The sequence below is a fragment of the Myotis yumanensis genome, unplaced genomic scaffold (assembly GCF_028538775.1).
Source record: "Myotis yumanensis isolate MYYU_CA2020_CCGP unplaced genomic scaffold, mMyoYum1.0.hap1 SCAF_23, whole genome shotgun sequence".
Classification (NCBI taxonomy): Eukaryota; Metazoa; Chordata; class Mammalia; order Chiroptera; family Vespertilionidae; genus Myotis; species Myotis yumanensis.
In genome coordinates this window covers 5530842-5555220 of record NW_027223774.1, presented here as the reverse complement: position 1 = coordinate 5555220, position 24379 = coordinate 5530842, and the positions used below count along the sequence as shown (strand labels likewise).

The following is a 24379-nucleotide window of genomic DNA, read 5'->3' as shown; positions in this document are numbered from 1 at the left end:
ATGATTAACAAGCATGCTTATGAGATCATCTGAGCTAAGTTATACGTTAAACTATTAATTTCCTATGTTATACAACGACCCTTTCCACCTGCAGCAGTGTACCTTCCCTTGAACTTTCCATGCCCTCATGGGCTATTTATCACCTCACAGAAAGTTCTGCCTCTGAACAGTAAGTCTTGCTTGCAAGACTTTGTTCTGATGTGGCCCGCTTGCAGGCCCCTGCCTTTTCTTGGCAGAACGTCCTCTTATAGTTAACTTCATTCCACTTGACCAGCTACACAGTCTTATCAGGGATTATAATTGGGTAGAAATTTTATGGTTCTGATAGAGGAGGAAGGACTTTCGTTTAAAATATACAATTTATAAAACTCCAAGAATTTTGCCTTAAGTGACTTCAAAGATGTAAAAACTTTATCCAAGTATGTAATTGATTATAAATTTTAAAAGTATCACTGAATTTTCACTAGATCAATAGCCAAAATGCCTTTCAGGTATAGCCATAAATCAGTACGCACAGTGTACTCCTAACTTTAAATGTTAGGTAATGTTTGTATACTTGAATATATCAAAGGAATTGATGTTTCCATATGTACAATTACTTAGAAGTTATATTGAAATTATTTGAAGTCTTTTGAAAAGGAAATATTAATTTGATTGTCTTCCCATATCACTTGATGCTGCTGTTTCATTCCTGGTGTTTGTGTGAGTGAACTCATGGGGTTGATTGTTTCAGCCTTAACCGTTTTGAGTCCCAAGCAGCGCGATTGCGCTGCTGAGATTTTATGTCGAGAAAACATACGATTCGTTTGAGTCCCAGGGGGTATTGAAAAAACACTGTCGAAGAATCCCAAACAGCGCAACCGCGCTTTCTCTAAATGAGTACGAAAAGACCCAAACAACGTGATAGCGCTTGTTTTATTTTATGTTGAGAAATACCAAGCAGCGCAATTGCGCTGCTTGGGACTCAAACGGTTAACGATCTATGAGCTGTTGTATATTATATGGACTTACTTGTGTACACATTCCCATGGAATATTGGGTATATTGTAAGGCACAATATTTTCTTCTATTAGAGAACAATCCTATTGAATAAATCTTTTAAAATAGTTCTCCAGTTTTGTAAATGATGTCATCAAAGTTACTTTCTTTTCTGTGCCAATGTGTTCAGCTGAACACATTTTTGAGGGCATGTCAATTTGTGGTTGTCACATTTAGGTGACCGGAACTACACTTAGTACAGTGCTGTCTGTGTAATAGATTGCCATAGTTAAGAGGAATATTGCAATACCAGTGACATTGATGTACCCAGGATGCAGAATTGGCATGAATTCTGCATGTGGAGCGAGGACATCTTTCGCAGGCTGCACTGCTGGCTGAACTCAGAAAAATTAATTCTATGTCTTTCATTTCTCATTTCCTGTTCCTCTCTGATTTTTCACTTCGTCTTCTAAGCTCCATTCCTTTGGCAGTGGTGGAACCACAGCATGTAAAGCTTCCTGTCCCACATCAGCCTTTCAAGCCCCTGTAACTTCCACTCAGTAGTTTGGAATTTTTAATGCAATGACTGACATCATAATTTGGCAAATATTTTGCTTTATATTCATGAAGTAGGTAGGCCATGATTCGAGTTCTCATGCTGATACCTATAGGTATTTTTTGGTGTTTTTTTTAGACTGGATTAATGCTTTTATTAATGATAGCATTCATACTACATTTCTAAGATTTACAACCAAAAGATCATATTGTATTTACATGCAATGGACAGTCCAAGCTAACAAATTCAAACCACAGCTCTGGTTAAGACCATGGTTTGTTCCAAATTAAATACATAATACTCTTACCTCTTCCTTTCAACATGTACAGTAAAAACCCACTCTTCCATCTCTTTTTAAAAAAAAAAAAATATATATATATATATATTTATTTATTGATTGATTGATTTTTTACAGCGAGGAAGAGCGAGATAGAGAGCCAGAAACATCGATGAGAGAAACATCGATCAGCTGCTTCCTGCATATCTCCCACTGGGGATGCGTCTGCAACCCAGGTACATGCCCTTGGCCGGAATAGAACCTGGGACCCTTCAGTCCGCAGGCCGACACTCTATCCGCTGAGCCTAACCGGTTTCGGCTCTTCCATCTTTTAAGGAATATAAAAATTGCATTGACAACTGCACTGATTAGCAAAGATATTTAAAACCTGAGAGATAAGCCCAAATATATTTGAGTGCTAACACGTGTACATTTGAACACTTGATAGCACAGACTGGTCAGTGGTCAATAATGCATGATGCAGGTGGCTCGGAGGGCCTGCCGGGGCTGGCTTGAGACCCATGCCGCCTGAGCTGTATACCACAGATGAACTGGGGGTTTTCTCCCTATGGTTGTTTTCTTTCTGTTTTCATTTCTTCTTGCTTTAAGAGGAAAAAAAAAACTCTCTGGCCCACTCAGATGGGGTTTTTACATGAGAACATAGACATAGTGATACCTATAGTTTTTAATATGAAGTTTTGGAATACCACAAATTAGCATCTGTGTACTTCGTAATTTGAATGATTTTTCTTGTCCTGATTCTCATTAGAAACCATAAGAATTTCTCATTGTTATCCCGTTAACTTCTTTATTGGGAGGAATTAAGCCATGTTATATTGGTTTTATTCTTACTTTTAAATTTGGATGCAAAGTTATTTTGTTTATTCACAGCCTGACCAGAAGTATGTCCGTTGGCATTAGCTGTCCCTGGAGTGTTTTCCAAGCCGTCACTCTAGTACCAGGGACAGCAGGTAAGCAGAGATTGAAATGAAAGCCCCACATTTATTACTTCTCTGCTATCCAGTGCTGAATTTTACAAGGTGATAAATATCAGTTCCTATGCGCGTGCCACCCAAAGGACAGACAAAGTCATTGCAGAAACAAGATGTTCAATATTTTTCTTTGTTTTTTCCTTTTTCTTTTTTTTAAATTTTAGAGATAACATAGGAAGGGGAGAGAAAGAAACATGGATTTGTTGTTCCACTCATCTGTGTCCTGACTGGGGATCAAATCACTATCTTTGGTGTAGCAAGACAATGCTCTAACCAACTCAGCTACCCTGCCAGGGCCAGATGACATGAATTTGAAAGCAGGAAGAATTTTCACAGAGGCAATAGGGGACAAACAAGAACATCCTAAAGGAGACCAAATTTGTGAAACCCAAATTTATTTCTATTTATAAATGCTCAAGAAACTTTAAAAAGCCCAAAGGCATCCAAGTTTAATTTCAGATCATCCTGACTTGGCGTACTTCCGTTTCTCCTTTGTGAGGCATCGATTTGATCCTTGTTAATGAGACACCTCGGCAATTCTAGTTGGATTGTGCTGACATCTTGTGACTCCCGGTATCTGTCATAAGTGGCCATCAGGTTATGAACGATGAGAAACGAAAGACCAGAAATAATCACGAGACGTCTGCAGATTTTACTTGAATATCCTTTCTGAATTATTCTTTGCAACCAGGCCCAGTGATCAATTTGAGTAGGGGAGATCATAATGAGTGTCACCTGCAAAGACTGGTATTAAATGCAACTCTTGCAGAAAGAAACCAGCAAACACCCTTCAAGATGAAACAACCCAATATTTTTCTACTCTACTTTCTGACATACCCATGGAGCATTCGTATCTATATGTATCTGTTGATATTTTGTGACTGGGACTCATTTGGACCAGGGGCTTTAGAAAATGTTCTGTTACAGGACATACTAAGTGTACCGGTTAATAATGCGGATTTTGTAATCAAAGAAAACAATAATTTCAAGAGAAACATCAAAAGTGCTTTATTTGCCGAAAACCGGTTTGGCTCAGTGGATAGAGCGTCGGCCTGCAGACTGAAAGGTCCCAGGTTCGATTCCGGTCAAGGGCATGTACTTGGGTTGCGGGCACATCCCCAGTAGGAGATGTGCAGGAGGCAGCTGATAGATGTTTCTCTCTCATCGATGATTCTAACTCTCTATCTCTCTCCCTTCCTCTCTGTAAAAAATCAATAAAATATATTTTAAAAAAAAAAAGTGCTTTATTCGCCCGAACCAGTTTGGCTCAGTGGATAGAGCGTCAGCCTGCGGACTGAAGGGTCCCGGGTTCAATTCCGGTCAAGGGCATGTACCTTGGTTGCGGGCACATTCCCAGTAGGGGGCATGTAGGAGGCAGCTGATTGATGTTTCTCTCTCATTGATGTTTCTAACTCTCTATCCCTCTCCCTTCCTTTCTGTAAAAAATCAATAAAATATATTTTTTTAAAAAAGTGCTTTATTCAAGGTAATGTCCATTGCTAGGTACACATTTCCCCCATCTTTCAGGGAATTTGTTGGTACCGTCCCAATAGAACTTTTCTTGTTTTGAGGCAAACCGTTCGTACGTTTTGATGTGCTGCTCAAAAAGTGCATGTGCCATCAATCAGAACAAGTGGTAATCTGAAGGAGCAAGGTCTGGTGAATAAGGTGGGTGGTTTAATACTTCGCAGGCAAGAGCTTTTAACATGTCTTAAACTGCTTTCGCAGTGTGTGATGGGCATTATCATGAAGCACAATTTCTTTGCTGTGTCTTCTAGCCCATTCTGGTCATTTTATGATCAAAGCGTGGTTCAATTGACCTGAACATTCTTTGTCTTTCACATAGAAATCATCACTTTGAAAGCAATTAAACCAGTATTCACAAGTATCTTGAGAGGGAGCATGTTCACCATAAGTTTCCCAAAATATATGATAACTTTCAGCACCAGTTCAAAATAAAGTAATGAATTAAAACTTCCCACAAGTACTCTATTTTTTGGCACAGAATTCAACATTTTTAAGCATAAAAATATGGTGGTAACACCTTCAGAAAAAAAATTTTTTAAATATATTTTATTCATTTTTTACAGAGAGGAAGGGAGGGGGATAGAGAGTTAGGAACATGGATCAGCTGCCTCCTGCACACCTCCCACTGGGGATGTGCCCGCAACCAAGGTACAAGCCCTTGGCCAGAATCGAACCCGGGACCCTTCAGTCTGCAGGCCAACGCTGTATCCACTGAGCCAAACCGGTTATGGCACCTTCAGAAAATTTGACATGAAGTATTGAAGCTTTTTGTCAATACAACAAAATAGCATACATATCAATATATGTGTAACTCCGTCTATTGAAAAAATCCGCGTTATTAACTGGTACACCTAGTACTATGGGCTCCAGATCATTCAAAGAATTCAATCCCTTCTAGACAATAGTTCCATGTTCTGGTACTTTAATGAGCAATGTTGAGGAGATGTATTGATACAAAATACACATAAGATTTTTTTTGGGGGGGGGCCATTAAGAAAATAGATGAAGCAGACACTGTCCCTTGGGTTAGAGGGCATTCTGTCTTCATTTTGTTCAGAATGCATATTCTTCTGGTTTAGGGTGAGAGGTTATAAATGAGAGATTTCTACCTTTTTATCTCATGGCACACATGAATTACTGAAGTTCAGTGGTTTACCAAAATATGTATTTTGCCAATCTTCCAAAGGAAAAAAAAAGACGTCTGATTTTGATCCATGCACACCCCACAGCTATTACTGTGTTGGCTGTTGTCACCTATTTTATTTGACAATATATGGGTAATGTAGTCTGTGCCATTTACTAAACAGTCACTGTTGCTTGTTTTAAAAATTCTTGCAGCACACCAGTTTGCTCATGTGACACTCCGGTTGATAATCTCTGCAGTAAACATCAAATCCTGGGGCGGGTGAGGAGCTGTTTTGTGGGGGGGGGGAGAGGGGGAGACATATGTAATACTTAAAACAGCGAATTTAAAAAACATGTGAAATCCATCTTCTCTAATGATTCATTTAAGACCACTTTTTCCTTACTGATTTATTTGTCTAGGACAGTGGTTCTCAACCTGTGGGTTGTGACCCCTTTGGGTGTCGAACGACCCTTTCACAGGGGTCGCCTAAGACCATCGGAAAACACATATCTAATCTAATAAAAGACAAACATGGTAATTAACCATACCTCCAACACGCTTCCCATAGGCTAATCAGGGTGATATGCAAATTAACTGCCAACCAAGATGGCGGCCGGCAGCCACGCAGCTGAGGCGAACAGGAGGCTTGGTTGCCCCGGTGATGGAGGAAGCCAAGATTCCCCGCCTCTGGCAGCCGGGCTCTTAGCTCCACTCTAAGAAACAATGTTGCAATTATAGAAGCTAAACAAACCTCCGATACCTACTTTCAGCCAGCGAGTCCTCAGAGCTGGAGCTGCAACAGTGTTTCAATTATAGAAAGCTAAACAAACCTCAGATACCTGCTTTCAGCAGCGGAGGTCTCAGAGCTGGAGCCGACCTCAGAGCTAAAGCCGGCTCTAAGCTCCAGTGACAGCCATAGAAAGTAAGTAAATCCCAGAATAAAAAAAAAAAGAAAAAAAGGAGAGGTTGGGAGCTTCAGTCGCCCACCAGCCTGAAAATGGCCCTCAGCCCCTCACCCAGACTGGCGAGGCATCCTAGTGGGGACCCCCCACTCTGAAGGGGGTGCAACCAGCTCCAAACAGCCATCATTCACTCATCCAGGCTGGCCAGGCACCCAAGCATGACCCCCACCCTGATCCGGGACACCCTTCTGGCCCCCACACGTGCACCAGGCCTCTGTCCTATATAGTAAAAGGGTAATATGCAAACTGACCCTAACAGCGAAATGACTGGTCACTATGACACACACTGACCACCAGGGGGCAGACGCTCAATGCAGGAGCTGCCCTCTGGTGGTCAGGGCGCTCTCACATGGGGAGCTCTGCTCAGCCACAAGCCAGGCTGATGGCTGCCAGTACAGGGGTGGTGATGGGAGCCTCTCCTGCCTCCTCAGCAGCACTAAGGATATCCGATTGCAGTTTAGATCTGCTCCCCGCTGGCAAATGGACATCCCCCAAGGGCTGTCGGGCTGCCAGAGGGATGTCTGATTGCCAGCTTAGGCCCAATCCCCCGGGGAGCAGGCCTAAACCAGCAAGTGGTCATCCCCTGAGGGGTCCCAGACTGCGAGAGGGCATAGGCCAGGCTGAGGGACCCCCCTCCCTGAGTGCACAAATTTTTGTGCACCGGGCCTCTAGTTGAATATATAATTACATATTGTTTTTGTGATTAATCACTATGCTTTAATTATGTTCAATTTGTAACAATGAAAATACATTCTGCATATTTACATTATGATTCATAATAGTAGCAAAATTACAGTTATGAAGTAACAACGAAAATAATTTTATGATTGGGGGTTACCATAACATGAGGAACTGTATTAAAGGGTCGTGGCATTAGGAAGGTTGAGAACCACCGGTCTAGGACATCTAACCAGTGATGTCAATGGGAAGTTAAAGTCCCCTCCTATGATTGATTGAATTAATTTGAAAATGCCGATAACTATATACCTATCAATAGTCACATACAATATAAATGTTTTAACTACTTCAGCCGGAATACAGAAGGTAGCTGGATAGATAGGAGAACAAGACCCTTAACATACGCTGTTTACACCAGGCAAAGCCTGTTCCTTCTATCCATTCCCCCCCGCCCCCCCATAGGTTCCTATGCATTTGTACACATTAATACATCACTACATATGTAGTCTCTTTGTTCCTGGTTAGTGTATTGCTTCCAGGACACCCATCCAGATGGGGGCCCCTAAACAATCTTTTCTGACCAACCTGGCTGATAGTCCAGAGCCTACTTGCAGGCTCTAGTCCATGTGTGAATAGACACCCCTTCTCAAAGTGATCACCTCACCAAAGCCTGTGGATGAGTTCCATGGTACTGCCTCATACAAAGGCATGTGGTAAGGATGTTTATTTCCTTATGTGAGCATAAAAGCAAACAGTAAAACTAGCTTTCAAATGTTTACTAGCATCATTTAAACCAAAAATAATTTTAAACTCAAAATAATACAAGTTAATATTCATTATTCTGTTTACTGTGGAAATTCTGAAGATGGAGCTAGTGGGTTTTGCATCAAGCAGATAGCATCTGTATGTCCCACAGACATTTCTAAAAGCTTATTTCCAATACAGGGCCTCTGTTGGAGGCTACCCATTGTCTTCACTATCAGAGAAGTGTAAACAAGGAGCCCGGAACGCTGGTGAACCTTGAGCCCTGGCAAGGGCCAGAGGTATGCACCGATTATTTAGTCGAGACAATGGTAGCTCAAGCAATTTCCTGACAAAATAGTCTCAGAGTAAATGTTTACCAGTATTTACTGACCTTTAAGATAGTCTGTCTGTTACCGGAATTGCCTGCCTGAGTAAGGGCAATATGTGTATCCAAAATTGGATGAAAGGTTGGAAAGGCCTGGGTACGTTAAGTCCTTCCCCTTGCATTGGACTCTCCTCCTGGCCCCCATTATTTTTAAATTATTATTTCTTGTCTCCTATGTCATATGCAGGCGGCCCTTCTCCAGATTCCGAACCGTGAACCACATGGGACGTGGTTCACACATTTCGCACCTTGAACGATGGACATCTGGAGGAGAAGATTTCGCCTAGAGCGGAAAAACGAAGTTTCACCGGCAAGGTCCAAAAGAATTCACCGGATAGGTGGGGAAATTCGCCATGTTCAACGCCCACAGCCAGCTGAAGAAGTTGCGATCTGTAAGTTGGGTGGAAACGTCTTTTTTTTTTTTTTTTTAGCCAGGCTAATGGGGCAGAATTCGTCAAAAGGGGAGAAACTTTATTGTAGACTTTTGGTTTGCATGCTTAAGGATAAAGGAATTAAAATGTCAGAAGGTATTCTTTTACAGTTTTTGCATGTTATTATAGAACATAACCCTTGGTTTCCTGAGGAAGGTGCTTTAGATCTTGAATGTTGGGAAAGAGTTGGTCAAAACTTGAAAAAAGCCCAGCAGCAGGGAAGAAGCTTGCCTCCAAATTGTTTCTCCTTGTGGAACGTGGTATTGCATTTGCTAGAGCCTTTTAGAGAGGCTAAGGAGGATAAACCACCTCCCCTTGCACCCTCCGCTCCTAAAGAGGAGCAGAAAGAAAAAATGGGAGGAATGGCCTCATGGTCCCCTCCACCTCCATGTCGTAATCCTGAAATGTTTAAGTTGCCGTTAATAGCATCACCTTTGCAAAAAGCTATCCAAGAAGGATTGAAGGAGATGTCGGTGGAGGAAAGACTTGCTTTTCCTATTATACAGACATCTGACCCACAGCTCCCGAATCATATAATAAGACACCACGAAAAATTTGACTTTAAAATGATAAAGGCTTCTAAATAAATAAATAAATGAATAAATAATAAAATGATAAAGGCCTTGCATGAAAGCATAGTTCATAATGGTCCGATAGCTCCTTTTACAGGAGAAATTATGAATGATATTTCTGAAGCATTCTTAGCTCCTTATGATTGGTATTCTCTGGCTCATGCAACTCTGGATGGAGGAGATTATTCACTATGGAAGGGAGAAGTTTTGGAGAAATGTCAGGAGCAAGCCCACGCAAACCGCAGGCTGAATGCTCAAATAACTTATGAAATCCTGGCAGGACTGGGACGATATAATGATGTGCAAAATCTGCTAAATTACGTTTAACGGGCATATGAGCAAATTAGACTTTGTGGAAGGAAAGCTTGGTGGGCTTTACCAGCAAAAGGGGATCCTGAGGGAGCTTTTAGTAAATGTATGCAGGGGCCTTTAGGAATCACTTTCCGATTTGTGGCTCATCTCGCTCGAGCAGTGAGACGACAGGTTCAACATGAGACCGCAGGAGACGTTTTAATTCATCAATTAGCTTATGAAAATGCCAATGCTGATTGTAAGAAATGCCTGACGCCTCTGAGAAAAAATAGTACCACGACAGAAATGATTCGAGCGTGTCAGAATGTGGGGTCAGGCACTTTTCAAGCAAATTTACTCACTGCCGCTGTAAACAGTGGGGAATAAAAGTTGTTATAATTGTGGAAGAACAGGACATTTTAAAAAGGAATGTAGGCAACCCATAAGGACACAAGGGGGTGCTCTAGGGAAAGGCATGAGCATTCCGCCTCCCGATTCAATCAATGCAGATTCAACCTCTCTGTGTCCTAGATGTCAGAAGGGCCACCATTGGGCTGGTCACTGTAGGTTGAAATTCATAAAAATGGGCAGCCGTTAGATGAAGACATAGGGAATGGCCAACCGCAGGGAAACGGCCAGAGGGGCGGCCCCCAGCCCCATCATCAATAGGGGAATTTGCACTGCAAGGCCCCCGGTGAACTCCCTCATCCGAGCAACTCCAAGGAGCGCAGGCCTAGATCTTAACAGTACTGTAGCGGTCACTTTGACCTCCGATATGGCTCAGCATGCTGTTCCTACAGGATTCTGGGGACCTGTGCTACCGGGAATGTTAGGATTAATTTTAGGGAGGAGTGGAAACACTTGAAAACAGTGGTTCTCAACCTTCCTAATGCCGCGACCCTTTAATCCAGTTCCTCATGTTGTGGTGACCCCCAATTTCATTGTTACAAATTGAACATAATTAAAGCATAGTGATTCATCACAAAAACAATATGTAATTATATATGTGTTTTCCGATGGTCTTAGGCAACCCCTGTGAAAGGGTCGTTCGACCCCCAAAGGGGTCACGACCCACAGGTTGAGAACCGCTGCTCTAAAAGGACTAACTGTTCTGCCTGGAGTCATAGGTTCAGACTATGAGGGAGAAATTAGGGTGATATTATAATGCAATCATATTGTGAAAATTACTCCAGGACAAAGAATTGTTCAGATACCACTTCTACCTTATGTTCAGCAAGGCAAAACTATAAATAGGAAAAGAGGAACGTAAGGATTTGGGAGCTCAGACATCTATTGGATACATGAAATTAGCAAAACCCGTCCTATGATTAATTTAAGAATAGAGGGAAAACTGTTTAAAGGTTTAATAGACACTGGAGCATATGTCAGTGTTATCAGCAACGAATTCTGGCCTCCAAGTTGGTCATTGGTAGAAGCTGTGGGCTGAATTAGGGGGGTGGGAGTTCCTGATAACACACAACATAGTGCTGCAGTGTTAAGGTGGCAGGATGAGGAAGGATAGACAGGATGGTTTCAGCCCAAACAATTCTCAATCGTCTCTGGAATTGCAGGCAACTTATGGGGCTAGGATGTTTTAGAAGGTTTACAAGCTTGTATTATTATTTCCAACAAAGGACAGCAATTAATAACTCAGATGGGATATTACACTGGTCAAGGCTTAGGAAAAAATAATCAGGGAATTAAAGAGCCCATCCAAGCCAAAGGAAACCCAGGAAGACGAGGATTAGGATATCAACCTTTTTAGGGAGTGGTCACTGCTCAGTCTCCTTACCCTCATGCTGACCCTATACAATGGGAAAATGAGACCTATATGGGTGGATAAGTGGCCATTAACCAAGAAGAAATTAGATAATATTCATGAATTAATACAGGAACAAATAGAAGCTGGTCACATAGAGCCTTCCAATAGCCCTTGGAATACGACTATAATATACCTAAGAAGGTGGCAGGAAAATGGCAAGTATTACATGATCTTAGAGCAGTTAACACTATTATGCATACCATGGGAACTTTACAGCCTGGACTTCCAGCGCCTTTGCAAATCCCGCTAGATTGGTCTCTTATAGTAGTAGATCTTTTTTTTTTTTTTTTTAATATATTTTATTGATTTTTTACAGAGAGGAAGGGAGAGAGATAGAGAGTTAGAAACATCGATGAGGGAGAAACATCGATCAGCTGCCTCCTGCACATCTCCCACTGGAGATGTGCCCGTAACCCAGGCACATGCCCTTGACCAGAATCGAACCCGGGACCCCTCAGTCCGCAGGCCGACGCTCTATCCACTGAGCCAAACCGGTTTCGGCTATAGTAGTAGATCTTAAGGATTGTTTTTTCACCATTCCCTTGGCACATCAAGATAAACAAAGATTTGCATTTTTAGTGCCATCTATTAATAATATAGAACCCATGAAAAGATATCAATGGAAAGTTTTGCCTCAAGGAATGGCCAATAGCTCCACCTTGTGTCAAAAATATTTAGCTCAAGCTATTCAGCCTTTAAGGGACAAGTATTCCCGATGTTACATTATTCATTACATGGATAACTTGCTCTTAGCAAGTCTACGGGAAGAGCAGACTTTGGCAATGTTTTCCTAATTAGAAAAGAAACTCCCTAAATGGGGCTTTAAAATTGCTCCAGAAAAGGTACAGAAAGAGATGCCTTTCAAATATCTGGGAACCGTAATTGAAAACCAATGTATTAGGCCTCAAAAGTTGGAAATACGAAAAGGTTGCCTCAAAACTTTAAATAACTTGCCGAAACCGGTTTGGCTCAGTGGATAGAGCGTCGGCCTGTGGACTGAAGGGTCCCAGGTTCGATTCTGGTCAAGGGCATGTACCTGGGTTGCGGGCACATCCCCAGTAGGAGATGTGCAGGAGGCAGCTGATCGATGTTTCTCTCTCATCGATGTTTCTAACTCTCTATCTCCCTCCCTTCCTCTCTGTAAAAAATCAATAAAATATATTTTAAAAATAAATAAATAAATAACTTTCAGAAATTATTAGGGGACATTAACTGGTTAAGACCTTATCTGAAAATCTCAATGGGAGAAATGACAAATTTATTTAATATACTTAGGGGTGACTCTAATCTTTCCTCACACCGAATATTAACAGATGAAGCTAGGAAAGAGTTGCTAAGAATTGAACACACAATCTCCTCAACCCAAGTAGCATGGGTACAGCCTGAATTGCCTTTATTGGGACAGATTAACCCTACTGCAAATAGTCCCACTGAGTCATCTTCCAAAATAAAAACTCTCCTGCTATTATTTTTATATATATATATTTTATTAATTTTTTACAGAGAGGAAGGGAGAGAGATAGAGAGCTAGAAACATCAATGAGAGAGAAACACCGATCAGCTGCCTCCTGCACACCTCCCACTGGGGATGTGCTTGCAACCAAGGTACACGCCCTTGACCGGAATCGAACCTGGGACCTTTCAGTCCGCAGGCCAACGCTCTATCCACTGAGCCAAACCGGTTTCGGCTCCCCTGCTATTATTGAATGGTTCCACCTAGGGCATCTGTCCTCTAAAACTGCAGTTACATATGTAGAACTGATGGCTCAGTTGATACCTCAGCTTAGAAATCACTGCAGGCAGCTTACAGAAGAGCCCCAGTGCATCTATCTTCCCCTCACTGGGAAACAATTAGAAATGTTATTTCAAACTGATTTAAATTGGCGAATTGGACTAAGTGGATATTCAGGGGAACTTAGTTGTCACCTATTAAAAGACAGATTACTACAATTTCTATATTATACCCCCATTATTATACCCAAAAATACTAGGCAGGAACCTATTCCTGGAGCATTAACTGTTTTTACTGATGGATCATCTAATGGGAAAGCCGCCTATCATGCAATGAATTCAGACCGAATCATACTGACCAGTCATACTTCTGAACAAAGAATTGAATTAGAAGCTATTGAGGCTGCATTGCAGGATTTCCAAGAGCCTCTTAATATTATCTCTGACTCTTCTTACACTGTGGGCCTAGTGAATAGAATTGAAACTGCTCAGTTAAAATGGCTCAGTGACCAAAGTTTATTTTTACTATTTAAACAAGTTCAGATTGTACAACAGAGACAATATCCTTTTTATATCACTCACATCAGGGATCACAGTATATTACCTGGCCCACTCACAAAAGGAAATTCACGTGCTCATCAATTGGTTGCTTTATTAAAACAGGCCTCAGAATCTCATCAGCTTTTACATCAGCCTGCCAAAACGTTGTCCAAACAATTCCCAATCACTTGAAGCAGGCAAAACAGATTATTAAGGAATGTTGCACTTGCATGTTACATCTGCCTCAAGGGCCTAACACAGGAATTAACCTTAGAGGATTAATAAGGGACCATAACTGGCAAATGGATATGACACACTATACTCCCTTTGGATGCCTTGGAGCATTGCATTGTGCTGGGGAAGGAAATGAAACATGAGAAACTTACTGAATGTGTTGCGGGGAGGGACTGCGGCCTGGAAAAAGTTACTGATTGTGTCAAGGGCAGGGACCATGGGAGAGAAAAATTGCTAATTATCTCGCTAGAAAAGCAATGTGTTATGATTGAACTCAGCCAGGTATGACCCTGCTCGTAAATTTTATGTAAACCTTTTACCCTGACAGTACCAGGAACGGCTAATGAACCACTTTGTAGTTGGTTTTTTCTTTTTTTTCTAACACTGTGTAGTTGGCAATAAAAGATCTTGCTGCACACTTGGTCGGGGCCACATGCTCCTAATCTCCCAGAGGGGGAGATAGGTGCTGTGGTCAGCTGGCCAGCTTAATAAAAGGCGTTTAAATTTAAATTCTGAGTCGGTGGTCTATCTCGTTGAGCCAACCCATAACAGCATGTCTCTGTAGACACCTTTTCAAAAGTCCTATGGGCTACTGCATCTACAGGGGAAACAGCAAATCACGTTACTAATTGCCTAGCTGCTTTTGCCATAATGGGAATTCCAAAAATTATTAAAACTGACAATGGACCCACGTACACAAGCTGTCATTGCCAGCATTTTGTAAAAAGTGGAAAATACAGCACATTACAGGAATACGATATAATTCACAGGCACAGGCAATTATAGCGCACCAACACCAAAGGCTAAAATCCCAAATTGAAAAACAGAAAAGGGAGATTATGGAGAAATAGCCTTTAAGTAGTCTACACCACGCCTTAATCACTTTAAATTTTATCACTTGTGATGCCGATGGGAAGACACCCATGGAAATACACTGGTGTCAGAATAAGCCAAAGGAAAATGGTCTGGATAAATCAGCAGTTCTCAACCATCTGGCTCTTTAAATACAGTTTCTCATGTTGTGACCCAACCATAAAATTATTTTCGTTGCTACTTCATAACTGTGATGTTGCTACTGTTATGAATCGTAATGTAAATATCTGATATGCAGGATGGTCTTAGGCGACCCCTGTGAAAGGGTCGTTCGACACCAAAGGGGTCACAACCCACAGGTTGAGAACCGCTGGGATAAATGGAAAGATCCTGAGTCTGGTTTATGGAAGGGCCCCAACCCCCTTTTAACATTTTGTTGAGGGTATGCTTGTATATATTTCCAGAAAATTTCTCCAAGCCCGTGTGGATTCCCGCAAGAAATATTAAACTTCAACATGGATCCGAGGGAGGAACTGACCAGGTTAATGAGGACCTTGCACCTGGAGCCACACCTTACAGACAATCGACTATCCCAGTCGCAGCCAGCAGCAGCCCCAAGCAACCCACTGAAGATAAGGAGTGGGAGGAGGATGAAGCTGAGGACGAAGCTGATGGCGAACAGCCCTGAGATCGCCTGAAAGCTGAGCAAATTTGTGAGGAGACCAGAACCCTGAGAACGTCTTTCTTGCCATGCTAGCAGTAATCAGCTGTGCAGTAATACTTCCAGGAGCAAATGGGGAAGTATTTTGGACTCATGTTCCTGACCCACCATGGGTAAGACCCCTTATGTGGACTGATCCCCCGCCTAATGTAGCCACCAATAATACCAAACGCCTTGGTCACCCAGGAGGGGTGGGGGAAAGAAGTGTATGGACAAAGTATAATTATAAGGGTGTCGCCACCCAGCTTCCCTTTTGTATAACACAGGATCAAACCACTGCTCCTTTGTGTGTAAATTAAAAGAGAGGCTTCTGGCTAGTATGGACTCCAAAGAAGCGGGAGACAAAAGCCCAAATACATTTACTATCGCTACTTGCTCTGGGGAGAGCTGGAGAAAATGTAACTTTACTAAGACACCCGCCACTAAGCCATTATGTAAAAAGTCTTATGAATGGCACCCCACCAAGGAAGAAATTAATTGGCAAGACTGAATTATTATTTCTTGTCTCTGTCATTTGCGCGAGGCCCTTCTCCAGATCCTGAACCCTGAACCACGCTAAGCATGGTCATGGTCCACACAGGCCTCTTGGTTTTTCTCAGAAATAATATGAGTTTTGAAAAATTTAAAGAATTTTTATTTTACTATGTTAAGGTTTTATTATTTTATTTTTATATATTTTTAAATTTTTAAATATAATTTTTATTAAATGCAGAGAGGAAGGGAGAGGGAGAGAGAGATAGAAACATCAATGGTGAGAGGGAATCATGGACCCCTGCCTCCTGCATACCTCACACTGGGGATGGAGCCCTCAACCAGGGCATGTGCCCTGACCAGGAATGGAACCCTGACCTGGTTCATAGTTCTATGCTCAACCACTGAGCCGTGCAATCTAGGCAGGTTTTTTGTTTGTTTGTTTTAAATTCTTTATTAGTTAAGGTTTTACAAATGTGTCCTCATCCCCCCCATTAACACCCAACCTCCCTCCCCACACTCATGCTCTCATCCCCCTGTTGTCCATGTCCATTGGTTTGGCTTATATGCGTGCATACAAGTCCTTCGGTAGATCTCTTCCCCTTACCCCCTCCTCCCCTACTTTCCTTCTGGGGATTGATAGTCTGATCGCTGTTTCTCTGTCTTTGGATCTGTCCCTGTTCATCAGACTATGTTGTTCTCTATAATCCACAAATGAGTGAGATCATGTGGTATTTATCTTTCTCTGACTGGCTTATTTCACTTAGCATAATGCTCTCCAGTTTCATCCATGCTGTTGCAAAAGGCAAGAGTTCCTTCTTTTTTACAGCAGCATAGTATTCCATTGTGTAGATGTACCACAGTTTTTTAATCCACTCATCTGCTGATGGGCACTTAGGCTGTTTCCAAATCTTAGCTATGGTAAATTGTGCTGCTGCGAACATAGAGGTGCATATATACTTTCTGATTGGTGTTTCTGGTTTCTTGGGATATATTCCTAGAAGTGGGATCACAGGGTCAAATGGGAGTTCCATTTTTAGTTCTTTGAGGAAACTCCATACTGTCTTCCATAGTAGCTGTACCAGTCTGCATTCCCACCAGCAGTGCACGAGTGTTCCTTTTTCTCCACATCCTCTCCAACGCTTGTTGTTTGTTGATTTGTTGATGATAGCCATTCTGACAGGTGTGAGGTGATACCGCATTGTTGTTTTGATTTGCACTCTCGGATGATTAGTGACTTTGAGCATGTTTTCATATGTCTTTCAGCCTTCTGTATGTCCTCTTTAGAGAAGTGTCTATCTAGGTCTGTTGCCCATTTTTTTTTTATTGGATTGTTTACCTTACTATTGCTAAGTTTCATGAGTACCCCGTAAATGTTGGAGATTAAACCCTTATCGGTGATATCATTGGCAAATATGTTCTCCCATGTAGTCGGTCTTCTTGTTGTTTTGTTGATGGTTTCCTTTGCTGTACAAAAGCTTTTTATTTTGATGTAGTCCCATTTGTTTATTTTCTCTTTAGTTTCTATTGCTCTAGGAGCATTATCAGAGAAGAAATTCCTTCGGCATATGTTTGCGATTTCGCTGCCTGTGGATTCCTCTTTTATTTTTATGGTTTTCCCTTCTTACTTTTAAGTCCTTTATCCATTTTGAGTTTATTTTTGTGTATGGTGTGAGTTGGTGGTCTAGTTTCATCTTTTTGCATGTATCTGTCCAATTTTCCCAACACCATTTATTGAAGAGACTGTCTTGACTCTATTGTATGCTCTTGCTCCTTTGTCGAATATTAATTGGGCATAGTGGTTTGGGTCAATTTCTGGGGTCTCTATTCTATTCCATTGATCTATATGTCTGTTCTTGTGCCAGTACCAAGCTGTTTTAATAACAGTGGCTTTGTAATACAGTTTGATATCTGGTATTGAGATCCAACCTACTTTGTTCTTCTTTCTCAAGATTGCTGCAGCTATTCCACGCCTTTTTTTTTATTCCAGATGAATTTTTGGAACGTTCGTTCTAGATCTATGAAATATGCTGTTGGTAATTTAATGAGGATTGCATTGAATCTATAGATTGCTTTGGGTAGTATGGACATTTTGATGATGTTGATTCTACCAATCCATGAACATGGTATGTTCTTCCATCTGTTTATGTCTTCCTCTTTCTCTTTTTTCAGTGTCCTGTAGTTTTTCGCATATAAGTCTTTTACCTCCTTAGTTAAGTTTATTCCTAGGTATCTTAATATTTTTGGTGTGATGGTAAATGGGATTGCTTTTTTAGTCTCCCTTTCTGTAAGTTCACTATTGGTGTAAAGAAATGCCTTAGATTTCTTGGCATTAATTTTGTATCCTGCTACATTGCCAAATTCATTTATTAAGTCTAATAATTTTTTGATGGAGTCTTTAGGGTTTTCTATGTACAGTATCATGTCATCTGCAAATAAGGACAGTTTTACTTCTTCTTTTTCTATTTGGATGCCTTTTATTTCTTCTTCTTGTCTAATTGCAATGGCTAATATTTCCAGTACTATGTTGAACAGAAGTGGTGAGAGCGGGCATCCTTGTCTTATTCCTGTTCTCAGGGGAAATGGTTTTAGTTTTTGCCCATTGATTATGATGTTGGCTGTGGGTTTGTCATATATGGCTTTTATTATGTTGAGGTATGATCCTTCTATTCCTACCTTGCTGAGAGTTTTTATCAAGAAAGGGTGTTGAATTTTGTTGAAAGTTTTTTCTGCATCAATTGATATGACTATGTGGTTTTTATCTCTCAGTTTGTTTATGTGATGAATCACGTGTATTGATTTGCGGATATTGTACCATCCTTGCATCCCTGGGATGAATCCTACTTGGTCATGGTGTATGATCTTTCTGATGTATTGCTGGATCCGATTTGCTAGAATTTTGTTGAGTATTTTGGCATCTTTGTTCATGAGGGATATTGGCCTATGATTCTCTTTCATTTAGGCAGGTTTTATTATTTTAAATAAATGCTTATGCTGACATAGATTGAAAGTTTGGGAGATCTATTGCTATTGGACAAAAAACAAACAAAAAAACAAAAAAACCCGAAGCTCCTAGAACTCAGCTTACTCCCACTCAGATCTACCCACTACACAGAGAATTCCCTGCTGTTTGTCTATAGGTGAAATCTTTTTCAATGAAACATACTTCATATTAGATGTTCACTAACATATTGTGGCAAAAATTATTGTGATTATAGAGGGAGATTTCACTATTGGATATTTGATCAATGGTTGTACTCTTTTATGGGCTTACAGTATAGAGAATATACCACCATTCAAAATGATTCCTTTCTTGTTTATTTTTGACTCCTGATTGTGCCCCATTATGGGCTCGATCTCGCAATCCTGGCACATTGGGATGGCACTCCAGCCGGCAAAGTTACTCCTTGGCCAGGACAACATTAATGAATCTTTTTGTTGTTGTGAATCCTCGCCTGAGGCTATTTTTCAATTGAATTTTAGAAAGAGTGAAAGGAAGGGGCACAGACCCAGAGGGAGAAACATCAGTGTGAGAGACACATCGATTGGGAGCCTCCTGCACGGGCCAAGAGTCCAGCCTGCAAGGTAGGTACGTCCCCTTTATCAGAATCAAAGCCAGGACTCTCAGTCCATGAGCCAATGATGTACCCACTTAGTGACACCAGAATTAATGATTCTTGAGCTAAAAATATGTCCCAATGTCTTCTTCAGTGTATATATTTGGCAGGTTTGTTATGCATACGTGACAGATCACTGAGAAATAGAAAAGAAAGCAAAAATAGGGGATTCAGGAGGGAGGAGGCAATAAAATAGGTTATAATTGTAGGAAGTTAACTTTCTGGCCCAGCCTGTGTTACTTAGTGGATGAGCATTGACCTATAAACCAGGAGGTCGGGTTAGATTCCTTGTCAGGACACATGCCGGGGTTTCCCCTTCAATCACCAATAGGAATCAGTGGAACATTGATCCTCTCTCATCATTGATGTTTTTTCTCTCTCCTTTCCTCTATAAAATCAATACAATATTCTAAAAAGTAAATGTAGTTTCTCTTTAAAATCCTTATCCAAGGATATTTATTATTTCCATTTATCTTAGAGAGAGTGGGAGAGACAGTGGGTAGAGAGGTAGAGAGAGAAGCATTGATATAAGAGAGACACATCAATTAATTGCCTCCCTCTGGCACACAGGGCAGGGTGGAGAGCAAACCTTTCACCCAGGTACCAGACCTGACTGGGAATCAAATCTGTGACCTTCTGGTGGGAGGGATGACACTCTAACCCACTGAGCCACACCTGCTGAGCTGGAGATTCTCTTTGAAGGGACATATAATAAATTTGAAGTTACCTTATATGAGATATGACTGACAAATATGTCACCATGTAAGGAAGTTTATCTCAAAGGTCTTTCTAACCCTGTTCATTTGGCTCATTTGTTTGCCTGTAGTGCCCTCCACCAAAAGGTTGCAGGTTTGATTCCTGGACTTGCAAATGTCGGGTTGGGGGTGTGATTCCAGAGCTGCTCAGGGCGATTTCGGGAAGCAACCAATGGATGTTTGTCTTGCACATGGATGTTTCTCTCCATCTCTGCCTTCCTCTGTAAATTCAATTTTTAAAAAAAAAACTTTAAAAATATTTTCAAAACAAGGTATTTTCCAGCTCCCTGGGGCCCCAGACAGCTGCCCTGCCAGGAGAAGGCACCTGTGTGTATGAGCCTAAGTGAAAGCAGTGCTGAAGGGCTCAGCCACCCCGGAGTTATGTGCTATGATGAATATTGGTTGATTTCAGCCACTAAACTTTGGGCTTTTTATTCCACAACAAAGACTAGTTGTAAGAGAAAAGAGTTCCTGAGATTGAGGTGCTCAGTAATAAAAACCTAATGCGTGTGACATGGCTTTGAGACTGGCTAGTGGATAGATGCTGGAAGGAGGCTGTTAGTAGACACTGCAAGCGAGGAAACTAGGATTGAAGTCTAGAAGCACGGGAAATCATGTGTTTTTTTGTTTTGTTTTGTTTGGGGAAATCATGTTTTGATCTAGTGAAAAAGTTCACAAAACTTTTTCCAATACACATGAAACAGAAAAACCACCTAGGCAACCCGTAGACCAGGGGTCCTCAAACTTTTTAAACAGGGGGCCAGTTCACTGTCCCTCAGACCGTTGGAGGGCCGGACTATAGTTTAAAAAAAAACTATGAGCAAATTCCTCTGCACACTACACATATCTTATTTTGAAGTAAAAAAACAAAACGGGAACAAATACAATATTTGTATTTGCATGTGGCCTGCGGGCCGTAGTTTGAGGACCCTTGCCGTAGACTCTTAAGAAATATTGAATATTGTTGCATTAAGAGAATCAGTTTTGGGTGGTTTTACATAACAAATAATGAACTTGAGATGCAGACTGTTACGGACTGAATTGTGTCCCCTCAAAATCAATTTTTTGAAGGCCTAACCCCCAATATGTCTGTATTCGGAGATAGGGGGCTTAGGGAGGTCATTAAGGTTATATGAGGTCACAAGAGTGGGGTCCTAATCTGATAGAAGTGGGGTCCTCATAAAAGGAGATAGAATAACCTGTCTGGACATATTCTTGGATTTTTATATAGATAACTAGGGGCCCAGTGCACAAAAATTTGTGCACTGGCACGGGGAGGGGGGTCCCTCAGCCCGACCTGTGCCCTCTCACAGTCTGGGACCCCTTGGGAAATAACCACCTGCTGGCTTAGGCCCACTCCCCGGGTGGCAGATGGCAGGCCTGATCCCGTGGTGACTGCCCCGCCTCCCTGGGTTGCAGACGGCAGGCCCGGATGGCAGCAGGGCGGGCGGCGGATTGCACTGTCCCACCCTGCCTGCAGTATGCAAATTGAACGACCATCTTTCTTGGGTTAATTTGCATACTCATCTGATTGGCTGATGAGCGTAGTGAAGGTACGGTCAATTAGCATCTTCGTCTTTTATTAGTGTAGATATTATCAAAAAAGGATAGTTCAATATCTTTTTTTGAACTAAGTTGGCAATGTTTATTTCTGATGTGTCTATTTAATTTTGTAATAGGTGTTACATTCAAATGCTGCCTGAAATAATAAAAGGTGTGTAGTGAAAAAACAGTATTTAAGGTAATTTAATTCAAGTGTCGGACACAACATTTGATTTAGTAATCCAGTTTACCTCAATTTTCTTTAAAAGATTTATTTTTCAGCAATGCTATTGTCCTAAATGATCACACATCTTACTCATCCAAGTCTCATATCCCAGGTCGTGTTCCTACGAAAGGCTCTGGAACTCAGCCATCTTGAGTCTTGGCCTCCCTGGGGAATGAGGAAGGGAGCAGGAAAGGCTGCTGGTGTGAGTATGAAAGTGCCTATCTTATCCAGGGAGAGTTTTGTTTCACCTTCTAGTTCTTCATCCTCACACAGACCATTGCAACTCTTTGTTTAATTAAAGTACTTACATGAATTCCAATTGCAGTCATGTTCCTGGGTTCAAGCCCCTCCCCGCCTCCAACCCCTCCCTGAGATCCCAGTTCCTTCCTACAGACTTGCTTCAGCCTCACTACCAACATCTGCCTGCATGGCCCAGGGGAAGGTGGGGGCAAATTAACTGCTGGCATTCTCCTCCGTTCCATTGGTGTATGTATATGTGTTAATCCAAGATCCCAACCACTTGGTTACTCTTGCTTTGTAAAATGTTTTTAGGGTGAAAAAGTGAATCTTCCCACTTTTCTATATTAGGAATATTTTGGCTGTCCCACATCTCTTGGCTGCCCACAGACAAAATTGCCTTGGAATTTTGACAGGTAATCTATTTATTCTGTAGAACAGGGGATATTAAGGAATGTCTCAAATTATTTGTATCTGCTTTCTGCAGCATTGTTGTGTCATTTTCAGCGTAGAAGTCTTTCACTGTCTTTGTAGAATGGCTTGGTCTTTATGTATTTGTCTGATAGTTATATGTGGTGTGTTTTCTGGCTTTGGCTGGCAGTACTGAGGGTTGATATTTATTGGCCTAAAGTGACTAAATACTTATATAGGTTAAACATAATCCTCTGGTCTAATTTACTCTATATTACTTACTGTATAGTAAATAAAGTTTCATAAAACTCTAGGGTAGGGGTCCTCAAACTTTTTAAACAGGGGGCCAGTTCACTGTCCCTCAGACCGTTGGAGGGCCGGACTATAGGTTTAAAAAAAAACTATGAACAAATTCCTATGCACACTGCACATATCTTATTTTGAAGTAAAAAAACAAAACGGGAACAAATACAATATTTGTATTTGCATGTGGCCCGTGGGCCGTAGTTTGAGGACCCCTGCTCTAGGGAATATCTATATTCATGACAATATTCGAAAATGGACCTGGAGAGCATTATACTAAGTGAAATAAGCCAGTCAGAGAAAGACAAATACCATATGATTACACTTATATGTGGAATCCAATGAAAAAAATAAACTAGAAACAGAAAAAAAAATTGATCATATCTACAATTACAGCCCTGTTTATTCTGAGTATCATTTCTGTGGTCTTTTTGTGTCTTCTCCTAGATGGGTTTTACCAGAGATTAGTTTTCATTACATTTTCAAGGAGCTCAATTTTGTTTTTATTGATTTTATTGTTTCCTGGATTTTTACATTTGTTTTAAATAATAAAACTTTAGGTACTCTCACAAATTTGTATATATTTTTATAGTCATTTAGTAACAAGTATGTTATAATTTCCCTCATGAGTTATTTAGAAATGCATTTTAAATTTCCAAAAAAATTAAAAAATTTTGATGAGAATAAATAAACTGATAATAGTTATTATTCTTATAACTGTTTTAAATATTGTTGATTTTTAAATTATTTTGTTTCCCAAATATAAGGAATACTAACAGGAGACGTTGTACATTATTGTCAATGGCCCATTATCTAGATTATAGGGACTACTAAATTAAAGACATTCATTTCAAAATGCACTCCCAGAACACAAAAACTTCAAAGACCACAAACAGAACATTTCTATCCCTGGAAAAATATCTGAATAACACTATCTCCCCCACAGTGTTGGATGGGATCTTATCTCATTAGGGGCCTAACCATGAATGGATATCTGGGTCTGTCTCTGACACCCGATCCACCTGCTTCCCTAACTCAAGCTGCCTCTCCCTTCAGATGGGGAGACAGGGAGGGGCTGAGAGAGCAGGCTGCCCTTCCCCTCCCCCCTTCTCACTGAGGGTTTAAGGATCCAGGCAAATCGCAGGCAGAAAGTTTCTGGTTTCAAACCCAATCTGCCCGCCTTCTGAATTCCCTGTAACTTCACTGTAAGAATGTGCTCCCGGCTTGTGAAGATCCTGGGAAAGACCCCTCCCTGGGACACCTGCAGCTGAAGGGCAGAGCAGCCATAGCTCTAAGCACAGCCTCTGGGAGCTGGGAAACTTCTGTGTGAATTCCAGGTTCCTCCTCCCTCTTTATGCTTTTGCCACAGGTGCCATTCACTCGCTAGCACCCTAATAAAGGAACAGCCCCTCTATCTGGGGTGCCTTGTGCCATCAG

At 41.2% G+C, this 24379-nt stretch overlaps 1 long non-coding RNA gene across 1 annotated transcript; it reads left to right on the top strand.

The window, feature by feature from the left end:
* Positions 1-8488: 8488 nt before the first annotated feature.
* On the top strand, positions 8489-23494 carry LOC138999667 (uncharacterized). Its single transcript, XR_011469420.1, has 5 exons — positions 8489-8617; positions 15124-15493; positions 19335-19436; positions 22104-22193; positions 22580-23494. It is a non-coding gene; the product is annotated as an uncharacterized lncRNA (long non-coding RNA).
* The last annotated feature ends 885 nt before the right edge of the window (positions 23495-24379 follow it).